Source organism: Echinops telfairi, unplaced genomic scaffold, assembly GCF_000313985.2.
Source record: "Echinops telfairi isolate 266 unplaced genomic scaffold, ASM31398v2 ScPeMD7_7468;HRSCAF=8506_0, whole genome shotgun sequence".
Lineage (NCBI taxonomy): Eukaryota > Metazoa > Chordata > Mammalia > Afrosoricida > Tenrecidae > Echinops > Echinops telfairi.
Window position 1 is genome coordinate 22,874,957 of NW_022111369.1, and position 23,272 is coordinate 22,898,228.

The window sequence follows — 23,272 nt, forward strand, 5'->3', positions numbered from 1 at the left end:
TTTATAGGTAGAAAAATATTAAAATGGTAAGTTTACACCAGGCTTATTTTTAAATTGACAACAGCACTAATAAATAGTCTCAGAACTCCTCACAGTTCTAATGACAACTTTGTTAAACATCCATTGTAGAAACATGAAAGCTTCTTTGTTGTATCTCAATAAATACAAACATCCCAGATTCAACAGTTTGATATTAATGCTTACAAAAGAAATTATCACCACAATCACATAATATTGAAGAAATAATACTAAGCACGGCTTTTGCATCTTTATCTTCATATTCACACCTTCAATACTCAACTGTATCAGTTTACTGGGGCAGCAGTTATTTTACTAAAAAAAAAATACTTAAGTTTGAAATAAAATTCAATTTAAGGTAGTTAGTCAAAGTCACCTTAATCATTTTAGTAACAAATTAATGTGAGCTAAATAGTGGCACCCTCAACCCTTCCCCATGCCCAGTATCAGATCCTAATCCCAGGAACCTATGAATATTACTTTATGATAATTATTTTGTAGATGTAACTGAATTAAGGGTTTGAGATGTGAGAATGATCCTGAATTACCTGTCTTTCCAAAACAGGGAGCCTACACACAGAGAATATGTGGTGGCAATGGACCACAGAGGTTGAAAGTGGAGGGACGCAGCCACAAGCCATGGAATGGTAGCAGCCTCCAGGAGTTAGAAGAAGGAAGGAATACATTCTCTCCTGAGGCCTCTGGATGGAGGGCAGTCCAGCTAAAGTCTTTAGTGTGTCCCAGATGTTGTCCCTATTTGAGGTCAAATGCCCCTTCCAGGGTGGTGGTGCTGCCAACCTCCAATGCTGCGAGCTCAGGTCTAATCAGGAATACTTTGAGGAAAACAGGATGTAATCTCAACTCCATTCTGGTGTTTTAGTTCTTTGATGCCCTCCCAGTTTCTGCCCCTTCTATTGGCTGATATTTAAATGTGGAATCACTATCAAGTAGCCCGTCTCAGGCCTCCCTATGATCCGTTGACATTCATGAAGTAAGGCAAAGTGTAAATACATCAGACTTTTTTTTTTTTGGGGGGGTGGGGTAAACGCTACAATATATAATCATAGATATCTAAATTCATTTCATTTATTTCTCATGCAGGATATAGTTTATATATTAATTTACTGATCCAGGCTTCTCCTTAAAATAAAGTTATTGTTTTAGTGCCTAATCCCTTTATAAATATCCTAATATTTTTAGTCTAAAGTAAGTAACTTTATACAAATATTTGATTGTCACTATAACCACACTTAGAGAAACAAATTAAAAACTGTAGAAAAATTATTAAGTCTAAAATGCATGCACACATGCACACGCGCACACACGCACAAATTACTTATACTGAGTAATTACATAGTGATGACCCCGCTACCAAATGTTTACATTCTCACTTAGAGTTATAAAATCAATTTGTGCACATTTATAAGAAGGGTACCAAAAAATAACCGGAATTGCAATGAGTGGAGCTGAGCTTTCGTGGTATGAATTGTTCCCACTAGGCAATCATCTAGCAACTCGCTCTGAGTTAGTGAACCCAGCAGCATCGCCTAGGAAGGTTCTCTCTGGTCACAGTGAATTTTTTCAAAAAGCAGTTTCACTCCAGCCTTGTTTTTCATGGTGACCAATTTAAGAGAACAGTGTGCAGCTGTGAAATTCTGTTTCCTGCTTGGGAAAAATGCCACAGAAACTTTTGTGATGTTGAACACAGTGTACAAGGGCAGCGCTTGTGGGGGCGGTGGGGGGAATCAGGGTATTAATGGTTTTCTCATTTCAAAAAAGGTAAAATATCGACTGATGGCAAACCTCAAGATTTGCAAACCTGGAAATCCACAGAGGTAGTTCAACCCTGCCCTACCAGGTCACTATGATTCAGAATTGGTTGTTTAGGAGTTAATTTGAGTAAGGAGGGATAAATTAATGTTCATTCTTTGTGTTAGCATTAATGAGTACATATAAACTCCCAAAGAATTTTTACCAGGATCACATCTATAAAAGGAGCCCTAGTGGTCAAAACATTGGGCTGCTAACCATAAGATTGTGAGCTGTTCGAACCCACCCGCTGCTCCATGGGAGAAAGATGAGGCAATTTGCTCCAGTAAAGATTTATGTCTCAGAAATATAAAGGAGAGGTAGCTCTACCTCCCTACAAGGCCACTATGAGTTGGAATCCCCCCATGGGCAACAGTTTTGGTTTTGGCGTTTATATGTCTGTACCTGAAAAATAACTCTAGAGGGAGAAAGTCCTTAGTGTTACTTGCTAAAAGACTAATTTACATTCTGAAAAGTCATAATAATTTTAGTAGTCAGAAACATAGATAGATATATGTCTATACACATAGACATATATTTGCATCAGCAACATAATGCAACTGAAATACTCAGATGTTCTACTAGGGTGCTCTGTAGATATAGGTTAATTTTCTGTTTTTATTTCTGCATTTGTATTACATTTTAGCATGATATAAGGCACATAGTACATTAAAGCATACAGAAAAAAAATCATGTTTGCCTGTTTTAGAATGCTCCTAGGCTGATGTATACTAATTTAATATGAAAGACTTCGGAGGGAGGGGGGCGGAATCCAATTGTTTAATTTTAAAATTGAGTTTTTCAAACGGCGTATTTTTTACATCTTTCACAATAGACAAATGTCACACATCCCATAAGCAACCACAATATTTCTTAATGATTACTTTGAAGTGCCAGATGTTCAGATTTAAACCAATGGATTATTTGTACATACCCGCAAAATGCCTTTATAAATCAGCAAAGTCTGGGTGATTTTACTTGAGCCACTGTTCAATGGAGATATTCTTGAAAGAACCTGAACAGAGTTGGAGCAGCTGGGGAAGCCACTTCAGGGACTGGCTTTTAGAATTAGGGGATATGTTTATCTAAAAGCTTAAATTTTTGCTTTTAAAAAAAAAGAAAATAGAGACAAAATATATCAATTGACTCATAGATTATAAATCAAAGAAAAATTGAAGGCAGCTACATAAACAGTGCCCAGGCTGCATCTGTTGTAATCGACACAAAGACCTCCACATTTAGCCTGTTCACCTCTTTGCTGCCATCTTTGCATAAACATGTCTTGAAGCACCATTAATCTAACCAATGAGAGATATTTTTCTTTCAAGAACAAACAAAGTTCAAACTTTAGACTAGCTAAACAACTGTAAAACCAAGCATTTAAAAATAGAATTTTGTGATACTTATTTGTGTTAAAAGTTGGACATGATACTTATCAAATCTCCTCAATAAAAGACAGATATTTGGACATTCATATCTCCTTTTCTGCTGTTATTCAACTATATGATGTTACTAAGACAAAAACTACCTCTTACTACAATGGAAAGTAACAGTTTCATCAAGAATTTAAAACAATAATGACCAAACAACTCTGAATATTCTAAGAAATTCACTAAAATGTAAAAGGGGAAAAAAACAGAACAAAAACTAAGTAGCATACAGTGCAGCTTCTCTCAATATTCAGTGCTCAAGATCACCACGTTTAAAGCAATGTGACTAGTCCACTTCCTCAAATAATTCCCTAAATTAAATTTACACCACCAAAAGCTCTACTGTACAAGCAATCAAGAAATATGTAACTAGAGATGTATTCTCCTTGATATAAGAATCTTTTCAACGGCTCTACAGGGGACCACAAGGAAATCTTTAAAATAAGGAACTAATGTGGATCAAATTAAGCATCACATCATTGTCCAGAGGCATGGAAACTTCTACATATATGGTAATTAGGTCTCCATCTGTCTTCTTCTCACTATCCAAATGTCTTAATCTCTCTGGGTATACGTGTTTCTTTCCTTCTTTTTATAAAGGCCATAATGATGCTGTATGTTAAGCGAAAACGTGAGAAATTAAGTTTTATGCTTTTTGTTTTAAGAAAAGTTGACTTATGCCAATACATTGGACAAACTGTTCAAGAGGAATTGATCCAGGTGAAAATGTGGTCCCTGCTATGTTGCCCAGGTCACAGTGAACCAGGGTGACCTTCAAAAGACTCTGAGTACCGCTTGTGCATTTCTTAGAAGAACGTGGGTAGTGGTTTGTTTCACATCACGCATCTCTTTGCAAACATGCTGGGAAAGGAAAGGGAGGTGAGTTGTGCCTTGACAGCATATTCATTCCACTGTCCTTGTGGGGTTACTAAAATATTAGCAGAGCCCTGCTTGTAAGGTATATGTGATCCCTTTCAAGGTGGGCGTTAGCAGCACAGTTTTTAAGTGAAACCTGAGAGGAACATTACAATTTCCAAATTCAATTTCAATAATTGCATTAACATGGCACAGTTCTCAAGAACTGCCAAAGACAACAGAAGTAGACTGTTTGCCTAGAGTAACAGGTTTCACTGTGGGAGTCTTATGTTGTATCTGGGCACACTGGATGTTGTTACCCATTTCTGACTCTACCACACAGCAGTAAACCTACCCCCTTCTCACCTTTCATCAGATTAATTCCTTCCATTTACATTTTGCCTTCTACTGGGGGCTCACCATTTTGTAAGGATGGAAAGGCCTCGAGATCTTTTGCCTAAAAAGTAAGCTTCCAGCAACTTACCAGTTCCTGAGCACTGATCAGAGAATCAAATTCAATTTGTGTTTATGTGAGACAGCTGCTCGTCATCCACATGCTACTGAAATCGGTTTCCTGAATTTGTGAAACAGAGAGAGAGACATAATTTCTGTAAGAATATATCCATGTTATTTTTCTACTTGGGAAGCCCACACACAACATAATGAAGAGTGCACTTCAGACAAATTTATTATTCAAATATTGAAAAGGTGTTGTGGGGAAGACTCATTAAGGAGTGAAATGGTCCATTACTCTGGACAGAAAGGGCCTGTCCTGGGATTGACTAAATACTGAAGTGCAAAGTCCAAGGCCAAAGGAGAAGAGTGCGTTGCAATTTTTCCTCTTGGAGAAGGTGAAAATATTTTTGTGTGTTTTTTTTAGTTTGTAGACGTTATGACTCACTGATTTTCATTTTTCGGTCCCCTCATGTTTCAGATTCATTTATATTATAACTCACTGCTTTAGAGTCAAGTCCAACTGATCACTACCCTGTAGGACAAATCCCTGCTCCACAGGAATCCCACAGCTGTAAATCTTTACAGAAGCTGGCGGCATCATTCTCCCGCTGAGTGGCTGGTGGATTCGAACATCCAACCTTTCAGTTGGCAGCTAAGCACTTAACCAGTGAGCCACCAATGCTCCCTACTTATATGATAAAGACTGTTTCTTTAAGCTACACATTGCCTTCAGTTATGTTATGTAATTTCCTTGTTAATATGAACTAGTCACATTATATCAGGTAAAAATTAAAATTGTTCTTATAATCATTAACACCATATACACTCATGTATAAGCTGAGTTTTTCAACACATTTTTAATGCAGTTTTTGTGGTAAAATTAGGTGCCTTGACTGATATTCGGGTCAGCTTAACCTCAAGAATATACGGTAATTTCATTGGGTTTCATAGTGCTCAATTCTTGGCTCCCATGATCTCCACTAAAACCTTGCAGGCTTAGTATTTTCATTTTGCAGAGGAGGGAACTGAAAATGTAAAAAATAAATATATAAAACTGCTAGCACTGAACTAAATTATCCCATCTTGCCATAAAATACAGCACATTCATATCCAATTGACAGAAAGTACCACAAGATACAGAAATTGACTTGGGAGCAAACCTAATCATTAAAAAATATAAATACACTCAGCAACTTATTTCTAGTAGCTCACCTATTTCCACCTTGGCAGATACACTGGACCTGACCAATGGAATCTGCGCGACTTCTCATTCTCCTCCCTCAACAACTGTTTATGGGTCTTTCAGGGCCATTGCTAGTATCATGTTCTCTTTCCGAAGTAACTCTCCCTACTAATTGAATGACTTCTTCACTAGGTGTTATCATTTATTCCACTAGTAAGTGTGACTAAATGTTTCCCTGCCGCCCCCGCCCCCCCACCCCCCACCCCAAACCTCAGCTTCCATACAGAAGAACCTGGGCCATGCTCAATGAATGCTTGTTAATCAAAAACATATGCAAATAATGCAACTCAGCCATGAGACCGGATAAAACCTCATCTAATATCATCATCTATCTAGTAGTAAAAATTCTCTAATGCAAACATAAATGACATGGTGGTCTTGTTCAAGATGCAAATTCAGATTCAGCAGGTGTGAGGCAGAGTCTCCACTTCCGCATTTCTAAGAGGCTCCCAAGTGAGGCCACTGCCCATGGTCCCCAGACCACCCTTTGTGCAGCAAACCTAAATCTACAGGGACAACTCAGGGCAAGCTTGGTGAGTGACTTGGAAAGCCACGCGTGCTCCTCCTCATGAATGCTCACCTCTCCTTAGCCCTGGCACCAAAGCCTAAGTTATTACACTTAATAATAACTATGGGCAATTAGGTTTTCAAGTGAATTTCCCTATATTAGACATAAGCTTTTTTGAGGCAGATTATTCTTAATGATGTTTGTATATTCAGTGCAAGGCGCAGGATTGTGCTTTATACATAGAGGGGAATCAATTGAATATGAGTGAAGTAAAATTAAGTACTTAAGGGTAAAATTCCTGATCTGCCTATTTCTCTGGCCAGAGTGCTTGGCATGATGCCTCAAAAACAAGTACATTCCAGTAAACTGATGAATGAATGAATCAATGAATGAACGAATGAACAAACGAACGAACGAATGAAAGAACAAAAAAGCAAAATGGTTTCTCCCTCCCCTCTGTAATTCATCAAGTTTTTATTGCTTGATCAATGCCAATTTCTGGCACCTGGTCAGGTAAGCTCTAGACATTAATGGGTTTACAACGTTGAAGGGTCGTACAAATGATCTCATTGCCATTCTGATTTTCTAATGTTATTTGTGTCACCCAGATGCTACAGTGCACTTCCAATCCAGCATTTCAAATTTGTTGTGCCAGGGTTGGAATTTGTGGCCACCACTGTTTGGTTTACATTCAGGATGACTGCTACTTTAAAAACCACTAACACCCAAGTGATCAGGGTTAACCATAACTAGGGTCATTCTCTTCCCATTTACATTTTAAGTACCAGAGATTTTGCTTTATATTTACAAAACAAAACACGACAAAACTGGGAATTTTTAAATTGAACTTTACATTTTTTCCCAAATGTACTTTTTAAAAGGCTTCCGTTTTCTGAAGCCAAGCTTATTATTTTCAGAAGAGTAATTTTTACAGGATTCGAGAAAGTGACTGCTCAATTAAACCAAGTTTCACAAGTTTACCTCTACACATTTCTGAAAATTAATGTATCGTTTCTACTGTGGAAGGAGCTCTGCAGCACTGTGGGGTGTTGGGCTAGTAATCACAAGGTCGGTGGTTTAAACCCACCAGCAGCTCCTTGGGAGAAAAGGCTGTCTGCTCCTATAAAGATTGTACAGTCTGAAAAACCTTGGTTCAAACATTTGCTATCACTCAAAATCCAACTGATAGCAACAGGTTATGCACTGTGGAAGGAGCCCTAGTGGTACAATGATTAAGTGCTCAGCTGCTAAGCAAAAGATCAGTGGTTCAAATGCACAATCCGCTCCAGGGGAGAAAGACGCCACAGTCAGCTTCCATAGAGCTTTGCAGCCCTGGAAACAATGGAGAAGCCTACTCTGTCCTACAGGCGGGCGAGGGGTCGGAACCAACACGAGAGCAATGGGTTTTGTGGAGTTTGTGTTTCTGTTTTGTTCTGGGTTTTTTTATGGACTATGAGATGGTCCTAAAAGTGTCTTCAGTACACAATGCACCAAATCAGTATTAAGCACCTACTACATTTAGAACATATGTTAAATGTTAAGGAAAATTTTTTAAATAAATATCTCAAAGTTTTAAGAATATTCAGTAACAAAATGACACCAAAAAATATAAACAAATTTGAACCAAAAAATCTTCACTTAGTGCTTTTCCATGAATTTTAAAATAAATGGTTTTAATCTGAGGAACACATGTGGACTCAAAAGGGGGTAGTATTTGTCTTTTCAATTAAACACTTCTATGGTTGCCTTTTATTCCTCTATACAAGAATTGTGGTAGGCTATAATTATACGCGCATAATTTAAATTCCCATAAATGTATTTTTTATGATATAATAAAAGTTTTGGAACCAGAGATGATAAATAAGTGCTCATTCTTCAAAATCCATTGTCAATTGTTCATAAAAAAAAAGAGGGAGAGAAAGTCCTGAATTTATTTTAACAAGTAACTCAGAAGTAGGTTTCGAATTGGGGGGGGGGTTACCTCATTAGCAGTAAGCGCAGACATGCAGACATTCCCCTACACAAGCCCTCTTTCAGCAGCATCAGAAAGAGAATGCTTTCTGCATGTGTCACTTCTCAGGTCCAAGCCTCTAGCACGCGTCTTGTTATATACAATTAGCTCCATGCCAAGATTTAGTACATTTCATAATAAATCCCTTGACCGCATTAACTGTAGGCTTGGCAAAGAGGGAAAGGCTCTATTCACGGAGGCAGAAAACAAGCCGCAGGACTTAGCCCACAGCAAACTCACTTGCTAGATGCCAGCACTTTACAAATGTCAACAGCCTGCCCTGCCCTCCTCCCTTCACCCTTCCTTCTCTAGGTGGGATGGAGGAAGGGGCTGAAAAGTACAACCTGCCCAAGGACTGTGATTAAAGAATATGTAAGGGTGAATAGTTGTTGTTTTTTTTAAGCTGCAGACAAACTAGGTGTATTTACCTCTTCCTTCTCCTTCTAACTCTTGTTAGGAGCTTGTTCCTTTGCCCCAACCCTTGCCACCCACCCACCTTACAAGACCCTCAAGATCACGTCAGAGACGAGATACAGCATTTGTCTCCTTTGAACAGGGGGCTGGGGCTCCGTCTCGGGGTTCCCATTGTGGCACATGGATGGTGTGTTGAGGAGCATGATGGTTTGGGAAAAATCTCTAGAAGACAGCAGCAGAGATGAAAGGAGGGAAGCATGGGGCCAACGAGCACATCTTCTGTTCAAAATTAGACCAAGGGATGAAACCATGCATTTTCCCGCACGAGTAACCTTTGTAGTACGGAAAGACTCAGAAGCATCATATTGCAGAGCAGAGAGGGACAAGCTTTGGAGTGTACAAACCTAGATATCAATCTTTAAATCGGCTTGTTTTCTTTTCACAGTGACATTACGGCCTAGAAACTCATATGGCAGTGATTCTCAACCTGTGGGTCATGACCCCTCTGGGAGGTTGAACGACCCTTTCACAGGGGTCGCCCAATTCATCACAGTAGCAAAATTATAGTGATGAAGTAGCAACGACAATAATATTATGGTTGGGGGGGTCACCACCACATGAGGAACTGTATGAAAGGGTTGCGGCATTAGGAAGGTTGAGAACCACCGCCCTATGGGGTAGTTCTACTCAGTCCTACAGGGTCACTGTGAATGAGAATCCACCCAACACACACAACAACATGGTGCTTACAACAGTGTCTGACCCTGAGCAGGCACTGAGGAACAGTGTTGTTATTGTTATTCAACAACCATCTACAGCCCAGTCTGACGTCTTGTGATCGTCGAACAGAGCCTATGTTCTCCAGCCCCTATACTTCTAGCACAGGAACCCCGATGGCACAGAGTGAGCACTAGAATGCTAACACAGCAGTCGGTGTTTCACACTCACTCGCCACTTCAATGGAGACAGATGAGAGAGTCTGCTCTTGTAAGGATTCTCAGGTCAGCCTTGGAAACTAGGGAGCAGTTTAAATCTGTCCACAAGGTCTTCTTGGGGTTGGGATCAAGCGGATGGCAGTGGGTTTGATTTTAGCTAGTGTCACTTTGAGTCTTGCTAGCACACACCACCAGCACACATTCAGAAGAGACTTTTACCTACCACAGTCTTCTTCCTGTCCAAAAGCCTCTACATCCCCTAATACTTAATCCAGGGACCACCATCACCAGGAGGTCTTCCTCAATCCTCCCACTTGTAATTAAATTGTCCTCCCTGACACCACTATCATATTGGGAACAAGAAAATAGATATATGAAATATTTTAATTACACATATGTCACTCGCTGCCATCGAGTCAATGCCGCCTCCTGGAGCCCTTAGATGACAGGGATCCACTGCCTCTGTGAGTTTCCAAGACCATACCTCTTCATAGGAATAGAAAGCCCTGTCTCCTGAAGAGCCACTGGTGGTTTCGAACTGCTGACCTGTGGTTAGCAGGCCAAAGAAGAATAGTAAGCCACCAGGGCTCCTTAATCATATGTAGAAGGTGCAAATAAAAAGGATAAAAAATGAATGTTACTAAACAGACATAGGGAGAAGAGATGAATATATAAATAGAGGTAAGAAGAAGAGTGAGAGAATTAGCAGACAGACTTATTTTGTTCTTCTTATATATTTCCTCGATGGTCAAAAAAAAGGTCTGATTCATATAATAGCAAATTTTAAAAGGCTGTTGCTTTTTATATAAATAAAAAAGGCCGAATTGGCCATCTCAGTGCTATCTCAAAGTGAGTAAATGAAAAAAATCCTATAGTAAGATGTGACGTGGGAGAGACCTATACAAGGTTAGGTTTTCGTTTCATAACAGTGAGGTTATGATCTTTCTCTTTTATTGTTATAAAGCAGGGGTCCTCAAACTTTTTAAACAGGGGGCCAGTTCACTGTCCCTCAGACACGTTGGAGGGCCGGACTATAGTTTAAAAAAAACTATGAACAAATTCCTATGCACACTGCACATATCTTATTTTGAAGTAAAAAACAAAACAGGGCAAAAACACCCAGCGGGCGGGATAATGTCCTTGGCGGGCCGCATGTGGCCCGCGGGCTGTAGTTTGAGGACGCCTGTTATAAAGCATCAAGGAGAAAAAAATGAAAAAGCAGTTTTCAAACTGCAAAAGTCAGGCAGAAACGAACACTTTAGTTGGACATTGATAGTACCAAGGACCTACTAGGTGTGAGTTTGATGCTTCCTATGAGCATCATCTCGACTAGGCAGGATAGGATTTGTATTGCCCAGGTCCCAGCGCATAGAGGATAAGGTTCTGTTGCGCCATAGCCGCAAAACTGGGCATTAAAAACAGGATGGCAGCATTTTGTCATTCTTCCAGAACATTAATTATCCTAATTGTCCACTTCTAGGAGTCTCTCCTAAACAAAAGAAGAGTTTCTTGTTCATTTTTGAATATCCAATAATTGGCGCACAAGCCCTGGTGTCATAAGGAGTTCTGCATTGTACTACTAATTCCAAGATCAGTGGTTCAACCCCTCCAGCTGCTCCGCAGGAGAAAGATAAAGCTGTCTTCTGTGCCTGGAACTATTTACAGCCTTGGAAATCCAAAGAGGGCAGTTCTACTCTGTTCTTAAGTTTGCTGTGCGAAATCGGGATTGTCAGATGACAGTGAGTTTGTTCAGGGAGTTACCGGCACATCTCTCACTCACTACCACCTTGTGTCCCATCACGGAGGTGGCGCTGCGATTCCTGCCTGGGCACTCTCACCCATTTGGTGCCAGCGGGCTGATGACTGGTCTAGAAAGAGCACAAACTGAGTAGCTGTCTCTGTTCTAACCCGGATGCTCACCATCCAGCAAGTTGGCCTAGCACTGTTCTCATGGTAATGCCAGGGTCCCTAGGCTGGGAACCAACATCCTCTTTGGGCTACAGGAAAACACACAGACAGCCCAGACTCAAGGGGGAGGGAAATGAACTCCACTTCTAGCAGGAAGAGCCACAATGTCACATTGCAAAGGGTGTGAACACAAGAACAGAAAATTGAAGCCATTTTTACAATCAATTAGCCATAATTAGCTGTAATCTTTAAAACTACATATACAGTTGATATTGCATGAGATGTCATCTTGTTAATGTCTTGGAATGTCTGTAATATCTAACTATGGTTTCTAAAAAGCCCTAATACCTCCCAAAATAACTCCTAACTCTTATGTGCTGATTTGAAAGTTTCCTCCATTCAATTGACTTTATATCAATTTTCACATGAGGCTAAAATAGTAGACTTTACCTTAACCCAGTACACGTCTGGTCTTGTCTGATCTGTTCTTAAAAGCTAATCTGGTTATTATTTAGATGAAGGACCCAGTATGAGGGGAAGTCAAAAAGCATTGATATAAGATCAGAGAATCCATTATTAAGCAAAAATTTGACAATGTAAAGCCGTTGTTTTTCAACATAGCCTCCATTTGGGTCTCTATATGCTTCTGTGTTTTCGAGTTATAGCACCACAGAATGGCAGCTATGGAATCAAGAGATTTCTCCTGTGCTCCTTTCACATATTCTGATTTGGGGGGACAAAGAGAAGTGTGAACCAGCAAGGTCAGTGTTGTAGGGTGCATAGGGTGAGGTTCCCCCATGAAATCCTGCTAGGACAGCCCTTGCTACCCACAAAGAATGAGCAGTTACATTGTCATAATAGAAAACAATTCCTCAGCATAACTTTCCTGGGTTTCTGCTCACCAATGCAGTTTTACAGTTTTAAAAATACTTCTTTATCATAAACCCCTGTGATCATCTGTGTCCTTTGAAAAAAAATCTCTAAAGATTATCCCTTTGGAGCCCTGAACAGCAGTTGCCGTAACTTCTGAGCTGACCTCTATGCCTGGAAGTAAACTGGCCCTGCAGAGCTCCTCAATGCTACTCTTTAGATCGATCTTTTTTCCTTTCTTTTTTTTTGGAAGGCACCCTATTAATTTTAAGACAAGAGTATTACAGAAAGAACTTGTCTGCAGGCATTTACTGATGACATGTTGGCAAGTTCTGTTTAAAAGGGAAATTTAACCTCCTATCTTTTAAGATTACTGTGGGTTAGAATGACTTGCTTTCAAACTTCCACACGATTTCTTTCAGCTGGTTGATGCGGATCCTGGTGCTGTCTGGCTCTGAATAGACTCATTTGTGAAGAGAAGATAGTAAGGTCTCCTCTCCTTTAAAAAGCTGTGTGTAAAATGTAATGAAACAATGGTTGGGGAGTCCTTAGGCTACTACCTGATGTGTACAACTGGAATAGTTAAAGGCAAAGAGAAGTCCCCAGCTAAACCTTTATATAATAACCCCTGGCTGGTGGTGACGCATTTGAAACCACCAGCCACTCTGAGGGAAAAGATGAGGCTTTTTACTCCTGAAAGAGTTGAGGTCTCAGAAACCCACAGAAGCAGATCTACTCCACTAGGGTCACTGTTAGTCAGAACCAACTGAAAAGCAGTGAGTCGAGTCCATTCTCACCCCTAGGCTAAATTCTGGTGAGGAGCCTGATGTTTATTTCCCTGAACATCGAATGGTCTCACTGATCTCAGAAGAAAGCCCTGATGATCCTTTACTTCTAAAAACTCATCCACTGAGAACTTTGGGTACAGATTTCTTCCCTTACACACGTAGAATCAATCACCATGAGTTGGAAGCAATGAGACAACAGCTGGTACACTGGTTCCCATACAAAAGCATAGAATATTTTGGTTAAAGAATCCTTCTTGAATCCCAGAAAAGGACAGACACAGAAGATCACACTTCCCTCTGAAAGCTATTAAGACAATCTTCTTTTAAGATTGTTAGCTAGTACAGAGAGCGCGATCCTCCTCTCCAGTCCTCTACTAGGGAGAGAAGAGTTATGGGCAGCAACATTAGAGGAATCCTCTGGTATAACCTAGCTGTCTAACAGACTCACATATACACAGTTCTCAGAAATGCACATCCCTGGGTCTAGGATCCAGAATCACAATGCTCTTAAAAGGAGGGAATCAGCATTTTTTTCCAAACGTAGTCAGGTGCACAGCCAGGGCTGAGACTGTATCTCAGTTTTCCTTTCTCTTGTAACTGGCTCCAGGCGGTAGGCTCTTGCCATCTATTTTACAAAGATTACTTTTAGAGTTGGAAGGGATTTTAGGAACCAGCTGAAGTGAAATCAATGTCCTCATTTTGCCTTGAAGGAAGGGAGACCTGGAAAGGTTAAACTATTTGTGCAAGCCAAGAACTTGAACCCAGCCCCTCGTTACCAAATGGAGGCGTTTCATCATCTTCACCACCAGCCTTTGAAAGAAAAAGAGGGAGATATTTTTCATCTTTAAAAAGTTGATGAAAATATTATTTTGAATTCTTGTTTTGAGAGCAAATGAGCTGTTTTGCCTTGAAGTATAAAGACAACCATGATTTAGAAACACCTCTGAAATCCTGCCAGTTCTTGAATGAGAACCGATCAAATTTGCGTACTGTTCATGGGCTTTAATGAAGGTATTTCCTGCTAGAAAAACTTTTTTTCCCAGTAAATGGAAAACAAATACATGTTTTCAAAGCAACTTACATAGTTTTTTAAAGGCTGAAAGGAAAAGGCTGTTACATTTTGGGGTCTTGTTATTGTTTTGACATTTTTAGGTAACAGGTTGCTCCATTAAAAATAGTTCATGCATATGAGAATCATTTTTCAGACACTGGATGAAAGCAACAGATAACACATCTGTAATTACTTAAAATAAAATTTAATACACAAACTCTGAAAAATCCAGGTAGTTATGACTATAGCATTTTCAATTTCTAAGGTTAAAAAATAATCAAAGGTTGCATTAAAAATTATTTTCTAGTAATGGAATTTAGTGTTTGTCTGTGTGTGTACTGGCTTAATAACATTAAAATATGGATTGAGATATGGTTTGACAAAGTATTTTTCTAAGATACTGGAATATTATATAGTTTCAGTTTCTTGATTAAATTAATAGGAAATAAGCAGTGAAGACTAGAAAACTAAAAATAAAATATTAAGTAAATATAAAATTGTTTTTAAATGATAACTTTATTTCCATTAATATAGTATCCATCTTAACAGTACTTTTTTCTATCTGTCCAGACAGTGTGTGGTAGTGGTGAATGGAACCTAAAGTCATATGACCATAGACATGCTGCGTTACCTCAGGTAGGTTACTTAATCTGTCTACTCCTTATCTACCTCAGGTACAAAAGGTGCATGTAAACCCCCCAGTACAGCTCCAGGAACATACTGCATGCTCTATCTACTATTATTAAAATTGAATTTGTCGTTTGGGGTTTTTAAAGTCTAGAAGTGATAAGAAAATATGAGGAAACATTCTCTAGACTTAAATATAGATTGGGAAGCCCTTAATATTCAATAATTGCATTAAAGTCAAAAACAAGCAACAAGCTGAAAAAACATTTGACGTAGATGTCAGCCAAAGAACTGATCATCTAACTTATGTAAGAAACTCATACAAACTAGTAAAAGGAGCTCACAAAAGATGAAATACAAATTTTAGGAAGTGTATCTCCCAGCCATCTGTCAGTTGCTCTTTGTGTGGCTGCAATGATGCTGGGCTACAGGCATGTCAACCACCAGCTGGGTCACCCACGGGGGAAAGCTTTCAGACGGAGACAGACTAGTGAGAAAGACTTGCAGATTTATTTCCAGATGTTAGCCAATGAGAGTCCTATGGTTCACAACCAAATACTGTCTGATAACATTCTGGAAGGTAAGTCCCATGAGATGGAAGGCAATGAAAATACACTTACAAAAACTCACCACCATCGAGTCGATTCCAACTCATAGTGGTCCTAGAGGACAGGGCAGAACTGTCCCTGGGGGTTTCTAAGACTGTCACTCCTTATTGGAGTAGAAAGTCTCCTCCTCCTTCTGCAGAGCAACTGGTGGTTTTGAACTGCTGACCTTACAGTTAACAACTCAACGCTTAATCACTACACCACCAAGACTCCTTTCAAATACACAATGGCCTAATAATGGCCTCAAGCACACCAAAAATAATGAAAGTCATATAGGGCGAGACACTATTTTGTTTTGTTGTATTTAGGGGCTTAATGGGTCTGAGTTGGTGGGACAGCAGCTAATAACCAATACATAAAAAGCAAAGTAGAACCTCAAAAGGAATCAAAGAACAGTCCCCAACGGAATATAAGTGTATCCCTATATAATTAACAACGATTTCCATAATGCTGAATTCTCACTGAAACCAGCCCCCTCCTAAAGTAAATGTAAATCACACCAAATTCTGAAAAAGAATTCGTAATATGTTTCAAGAGATGTTCACAATCTTTGATACACTGAACTCCAAGATCAGGGATATGTTCAAGAAATATAATCTGAAACAACTGAAATAAAAACTCTACCCAAACCCACTGCCACTGAGTCAGTTTCTACACAGCGCAACCCAATGTAGGGTTTCCAATGCTGTAAATCTTTAACAAATTTTTTCATTGTGAATTAGGTGAGTGTTAGCATATCAGATCACCACTTTTGCATTCAACATCTTAAGGCTTTGAATCTTTGAGGAAGCAGAGAGCAGCTTCATTTTCTCCTGTGGAATAGCTGATGGGTTCACACCACCAATGTTGAGGCTAACCGTCCAATGCTTAACTGACGGTGCCACCAGGACTCCTTGGAAAGCTGTACTGTCATTGAAATTATATGTTAAAAGATCATTTCACAACATAAGCAATATGATTCCAATGTAAACACACACTGAAGTTGTGTGATTCTTTACCTTTTGGCTACCAAATCTCTATAAGAAGCATATTTAAATTAAAATAATATTTAATTATCCTATTAAAATGTACATTTCCAAAAAAAATTCTATTTCCAGAAAATAATATTAGGAAAACTGATGGTGGAACAGAGAAGTACGGAGTTACTAACCAAACAGTTGGCAATGTGACACCACCCAGCGATCTGCTCAGGCCAACTCCACCCCATGGAGTCATCATGAATCAAAATGCTGAAAGCAAAGAGAGACTCCACTGGACATGTAAGAGGTCTTAAATTTTTAATTTGCATTTGGGTTCTAATTTTGTCAATCTCACATTTTGTAAATACAGCTAAAATTTTTACCTAAAGGCTGAGCCACTACCTGGTTTGGGCAAATCTTCAGTCAGACTGTGTTGCTAGAAGGCTTAGGTACTAGTGGGTGGGCTCCTGACTAATCCTGCAGCCTTTAACTCTTATGCCTTGAGAAAAGAAACTCCAGGCACCCTTTCTTAGTAGAAGTATGAGGACCCAGACCACAGGCTGAGGTCTCCTTGGTTTTCTGATTTACTCCTGACTGCCAGGAAATACCAATCTTGAAGGCAATCCATCTGACTTAACTCATTCTCTGACCTTGTCCCATATTCTGGATAAAGATCCATCTGTTCAGGGCTTGAATGTTGATCCCATCAAAAGTGAGAGCATGACTCAAACAAATGGATTAAATAAACTTCTTCCAAACTCCTCACCACTCTAGTACACCTGATGTCCTTTGGTAGACACCAGATGCTATCCTTTGAAGAGAGAGCAGAAACCAAGACCTATGTTGCCTGGGTTCTTTCCCCACAAACTTTCCCCTAAAATAAGAACATGATACCGATGCAATGTGAGTTTTTAAGCTCGGTGGTACAAGGCAATGGCCCAACTGAACTTTACCACATCAAAAATATAACCTCAACACTTCCCACTGGAAAAAAGAAAGTATATTTCATGTATAGGTCCAAAACAGTGATAATATTGCCAAATTGCATCTCTGCACTAAATTAATTTTTTCTAACATTTTCCCATTTGCTATTAGAAAAGATAGAAAACTAAAATGTAATTTCTCATCATCATTATGAAGCAGTTCACTTGAGATGTTCATACAGTACAAGTATCAGTCAATTCATTCATGACCCCTTTTTCTTGCTAATTTTCTTCTTAGTGAAAATTAAAATTACTTAAAATTAAAGAAAATTAAAGCTGTAAGAGCCCCCAATAAAATGATTTATTAAAATAAAAAAATTAAAGTGGTCCAATATCATTATAAGACTTGGTTCAATCTCATTAACACCCTTGGTCCATATTTTCTATTTCATTAAGATCTTACTTATTCTCTACTGAAGAATAAATAAGTGACCAATCTCTGATAATCTTTAAATTTGCTGATTTCCTAATCCAAGCTATCAATTCACATTCATTGTTCTTTTGATTCGCTTAATACTTTCTGCCTCACATGCAGCAGGTGTTTCTTTACTTTTGATGTAGTTGTTTATCACCTGAGAGATACAATTTGGAAAGCGTTTAGTGGATTCTTATTTCTTCCTTTTAGTGGATCTAAAATGCACTGAGGAGCCCTGGTGACGTAGCGGGCTATGTATTGGGGTGCAATCTGCAAGGTTAGCAGTTCAGATCCATCAGCTGCTCCTTTGGAAAATGAGGAGGCTTTCCACTCCCATAAACCCACTACTCTGAAACCCACAGGGACAGATTCACTCTGTCCTATAAAGTTGTGATGAATTGGAATCAACTCAATTGCAGCGAGTTTGAATTTTTGTTGTTGTTTATAATCCACCAAGGTAACACACGTGGCTGCTACCAAAGGTGTGGACTTTCATCTCCATTCAGAGGTGTCTGAGAAGAAGGTCCAAATGATCTACTTGCAAAAAATAAACCACTGAGAAGGATGACGATGCACATTTCTAATCTGACAAGCATGGGACTGCCAGAGTTGTTGACTCCAGAGCAACTGTTTTGGTTTTGATCAACAGTTTAGACAGCTGCTACCAAGTGGACGATGCTACCCTTCATTACATACCGAGCAGAAAAATGTCTTAGGAGCTGACTGGAATTTAGGGTAAAGTTTATATTTTTAGGAAACAATCAAAATATAATTGCCACAGAATGACTGATGTCGATGACATTGTCCGTGACGGGGGACTACTGCATGGTTTAAAATCAGGAAAGGTGTGCAGCGGGGTGCTATCTGCTCACCTTACTTATTCAATCTGTCTGCTCAGAAAATTAAAGCAGCTGGATTAGATGAAGAAGAATGAGGCATCAGGGTTGGAGGAAGGCTTATTAACAAACTGGATATGCAAATAACACCACCAGGCTTGCTAAAATCAGGAGCACTTGAGGTATTTGCTGATTAAGACCCAGGGTTGCAGTCTTCAGAAAAGACAACAACTCAGTATTAAGAAGACAAAAATCCTCACAAAGGAACCAATACATAACAGCATAGTGAATGGAGAAAACACAGAACTTGTCAAGGAATTTTCTTGCGTGGGCCCACAAACAACGCTCACCGGAAAGAGATCAAAGGATGCATTGCATCCGATAAAGCTGCTGCACAGGAGTTCCTTCAAGTGTTCAAAGGCAAGGATGGCCCTTTGAGGACTGAAGTGGCCCTGAGCCAAGCCCTAGTGTTTTTGATTGCCTCATCTGTATGTGAGAGTTGGGCACTGAAGAAGGCAGACTGAAGAAGAACCAACACACGTCTGAGAGATGCTTTTAGAGCAGAGTACTGAAAGCACTCGCACTGCCAAAAGAACAATCGATCTGCCGTGGAAGAAGTGCGGTCAGAAGATGGTGAGACTTCCTCTCACTTACTTTGAACACGGCATCAGGAAATGCCAGTCCCTGTCCATGGGCATCCCGCGTGTTAGAGGGCCAGCGAAAAGAGGGAGCCCTAACCAGATGGATTGACACCAGGGCTGGCACCACGGGCTCAGACCTAAGAGCAAGTGTGAGGACAGCGCAGGAGCAGGGTTCCCTTCGGTGCATAAAGGGTCCCTGGGAGTCGGTACCAACTCCACGCATCGAAAGAGAGCAGCACAATTTAAAATGAACAATAATAATGATAAACGACTTTGAAAGGACATGGCCCTTGTGTGCAGACTTTCAGCCCTCCAGGGTGCCCTGACTCTCCACTGAGATTTTCTAACCAACATCTCCTACATCTATAACCAGTCAAGTTGTGAAAAGTGAACTTATTCACACCAACAAGCATCTCATTCAGGTCCCTAAATATTCCAGTTTCAAATATGCAGTGATTTCCTCTCATAGCAATTGCTATTAATCATGCAATATTGAGTAAATATTTCAGAGATCATGAAAAACTGGACAAACCTTTATCCAGAGCAATTTTTAAAAAGAAAACCAGATGACCGAAGATTAAAATCGTTTATTTATTTTAACTCATATCATCTTCATCTCTCAACATAATGGTTTAAATCTTTGCATATTTTTTAGTTCATTTTCCTTTTTTGAGCAGTTTTCGATTTAGAAATTTTTTCAGATTTGACAAAACGTGTTTAATGGAACTGCGATTAGAAATTATTATAATGATGATTGAAAATACATGCACTTGGTAAGATTTAAAACTATTGTTAAAGAGAATACTGAATTCCTAGATATCTTTCTCTCCACCCACCCCTGAAGATTCTTCAATTATTAATGTTTTGTATTAGTATATAACATTTGTTTAAACTGATGAATCAGTAGTGTTACTCATTAAGGTATGTTCTACAGTCCCATGGACTCTGAAAACTGCTAATGTCATTGAGTCATCCTCACAGAATCATACAGAATAATTTCCTTAGTCTCAAAATTCCTTAAACTATTATTCACGCTTCTAATCCTTCCTACTAACCTCTGGAGAGCCCTGATCCCTACAGTTTTATCTTTTTCAAAATGTCATATAATTGGAGCCATCTTATTTTAGACCCACTTCTTTCATTTAACAATATTCATTTAAAGTTCCTTTATATCTGTACATGACTTGAGAGCTCTTTTATGTTCATCAGTGAATAATATTTCATTATAAAGATGTTCCAAAGTTTATCCAATTATCTACTAAAAAACATTTTGCTTGCTTCCAATTTTAGGAAAGTATGAATAAAGCTGCCATGAACATTTGTGTGTACATTTTTGCATAGACTTACATCTTCAACTCATTTGTGTGAATTCTGAGTGAAACTGCTCGATCATAGGATAAGCTCATGTTTAGCGTTACAAGATATTGCCAACTGTACCATTTTTGTAAGAAACTTTGTATTCCACAAGCAATGAATAACAGAGTCCCTGCTATTTCACAACCTCACAAAAATTTAGCACTGTCAGTATTTTGGATATTTTACATTTTAATAGATAGGAAGTGGTAGGCTAATAAGTTGAAAGATCATGGATTTTCTCACAATCTTTGTACTAGCCCCTAGTAGTTTCATTTGTAATTCCCTAATGAGATGAGCAATTTTTATGCTTCTTTGTCATCCTTATATCTTCTATCCACTTGTGTGTTAATTTGTCTACTGTGGTAATTTGTTTGTTGCTATAATGGTGGAAACGGTGCTATCGGTATTTGAAATACCAGTAGAGTTATCCATAGTGGCCAGGTTTCAACAGAACTTCCAAACCAAGATTGTGAAGAAAGAACAAGCAGAGCATGTCTAAAACATAGCCACTAAGAACCACATGACTAGCAGCACAACATTGTCTGATAGAGTGCCAGATGAGACCCTGCGGCTGAAAGGCACTTAAAATACAACAGGGGGAAGAGTTGCCACCCCAAAGTAGAATTCACCTGAATGATTTGGATGAAATAAAATTTCAAGATCTTCATTTGTTATTGGCACAACTCAAAATGAGAAGAAACTACTGAAAATATCCATTAATGATCGAAAGGTGGGATGTACAAAGTATGAATCCCAAAAGAACCTTTCAAGTCATTAATGATACAATGGAATGCATAAAGATCAAAATCTTAAGTATTACTGAGATGCAATGGACTGTTGGTCATTTTGCGTCAGGCAGTTATATGATTTACTCCACAAGAATGAGCCTTGGTGGCTTAGTAGTTATGTATTGGGCTGCGAATGGCAAGGTCAGCCATTTGAAAGCCCCTGCCACTCCCCGAGAGTCAGATGAGACTTTCTCTTCCCTTACGCGGTTACCGTCTTGGAAACGCGTAGGGGTGGTTCTACTCTGTCCCGTAGGGTCGCTGTTAGTGAGTATTAACTCAATGGCAGTGAGTGAGTTATATAAAAAATGATTAAATGAAGAGGAATGACATCACATTCATCTTCTAGAAGAGCATTTGAAGATATACTTTGAATTATAATCCTGTCTGTGATCAGACAATATCCATATGCCTATATGGAAAGCAACAACACATCTATTATTCAAATTAATACACTAAAGCCACCGATGAAGAAATTATAGAATTCTACCAACTTTTTTTTTGGTCTGAAATTGAACAAACATACAATCAAGCTGCAATGATAATTACTTGTGACTGAAATGCAAAAATTGGAAACAAAGAGGACGAATCTGTAATGGGAAAATATGGTCCTGGTGTCAGAAATGAAACTGAAGATCACAAGATAGAATCCTCATTGCAAATGCCATTTTCTAACAACATAAATAGCAAGTGTGCACATGAAAACCACCAGATGAAATACACCGAAACCAAACTGACTAGATCTGTGGGAAGAGAGGATGGAGAAGCTCAGTATCAGCAGCTAAAACAAGGCTAAAGGGCAACTTTGGAACCGACTACCAAAGATCTATGTAAAAATCCATGTTTAAGCTGAAAAAAAAAGTAAAACAAGTCCACAAGACCAATGTAGACCCCATCAGAACTATGAAACTATCTCAAGACCTATCATACACATTGAACACTAACGACCAGAGGCTGTATGATTTGTGGGATCACACCAAAACTGTCATACATAAGAAAGCAAGAGATCATTAAAAGCAGCATGGATGTCACAACTCTGAAACCTGCTCTTGAACTTAGAGAAGGGAAAACAAATAGAACAAAGGATGAAGTAAAAGAGTTGAGCAGTCCATTTCAAAGGGCCGCTCAAGAGATTAAAAGTCTCAAGTGGCAATACTCAAGGATTCTATGGGGGAAATATTGAACGATGCACAGAGCATCAAGACAAAATTAAAGGAATAATAATCCAGAGTCACTGTCCCCAAAAGCAGTGGCTGCTATGCAACCAGTTTCAAGAAGTAGTAGGTATGCTTTACACAACTGATGTATGTGTGGGTTGTGGTAAGAGTTGTATGAGCCCCAATAAAATGATTTTTTTTAAAAGACATGAACAAAAAATTTGTAAATTATCAAAGGTTCATGAGGGAGGGCAGGGAGGGGAGGGGGCAAATAAGCTGATACCCAGGGCTCAAGTAGGGAGAAAATGTTTTGAAAATGATGATGGCAACATATGTACAAATGTGCTTGACACAATGGATGGATGGATGGATTGTGATAAGAGTTGTACGAGCCCCCAATAAAATGATTTAAACAAAACAAAACAAAAAAGTAGCAAATGATCAAGAATGGGGGATATAAAAGAAAGAAGCCCAAGCTGTCTCAAGGCATTCATGAAAAACAACACTCTAGAAACTGACTGAGTATCCATTGAAATGTTTCAATACACTGATGCGGCACTGGAACACTAACTAGACTCTGCCCAGAAAATGGTATACAGCTACCTGACG

At 39.1% G+C, this 23,272-nt stretch overlaps 1 protein-coding gene across 3 annotated transcripts in view; it reads right to left on the reverse strand.

Moving 5' to 3' along the window:
- Positions 1 to 23,272, reverse strand: part of BMPR1B (bone morphogenetic protein receptor type 1B) — a 331,709-nt gene that overhangs the window by 306,161 nt on the left and 2,276 nt on the right. For all 3 annotated transcript variants that reach the window (XM_045284268.1, XM_004703270.2, XM_045284266.1), the window contains exon 2: positions 4,597 to 4,686. The gene's annotated coding sequence lies outside the window, so the exon portion shown is untranslated. The remainder of the gene's footprint in view (positions 1 to 4,596; positions 4,687 to 23,272) is intronic.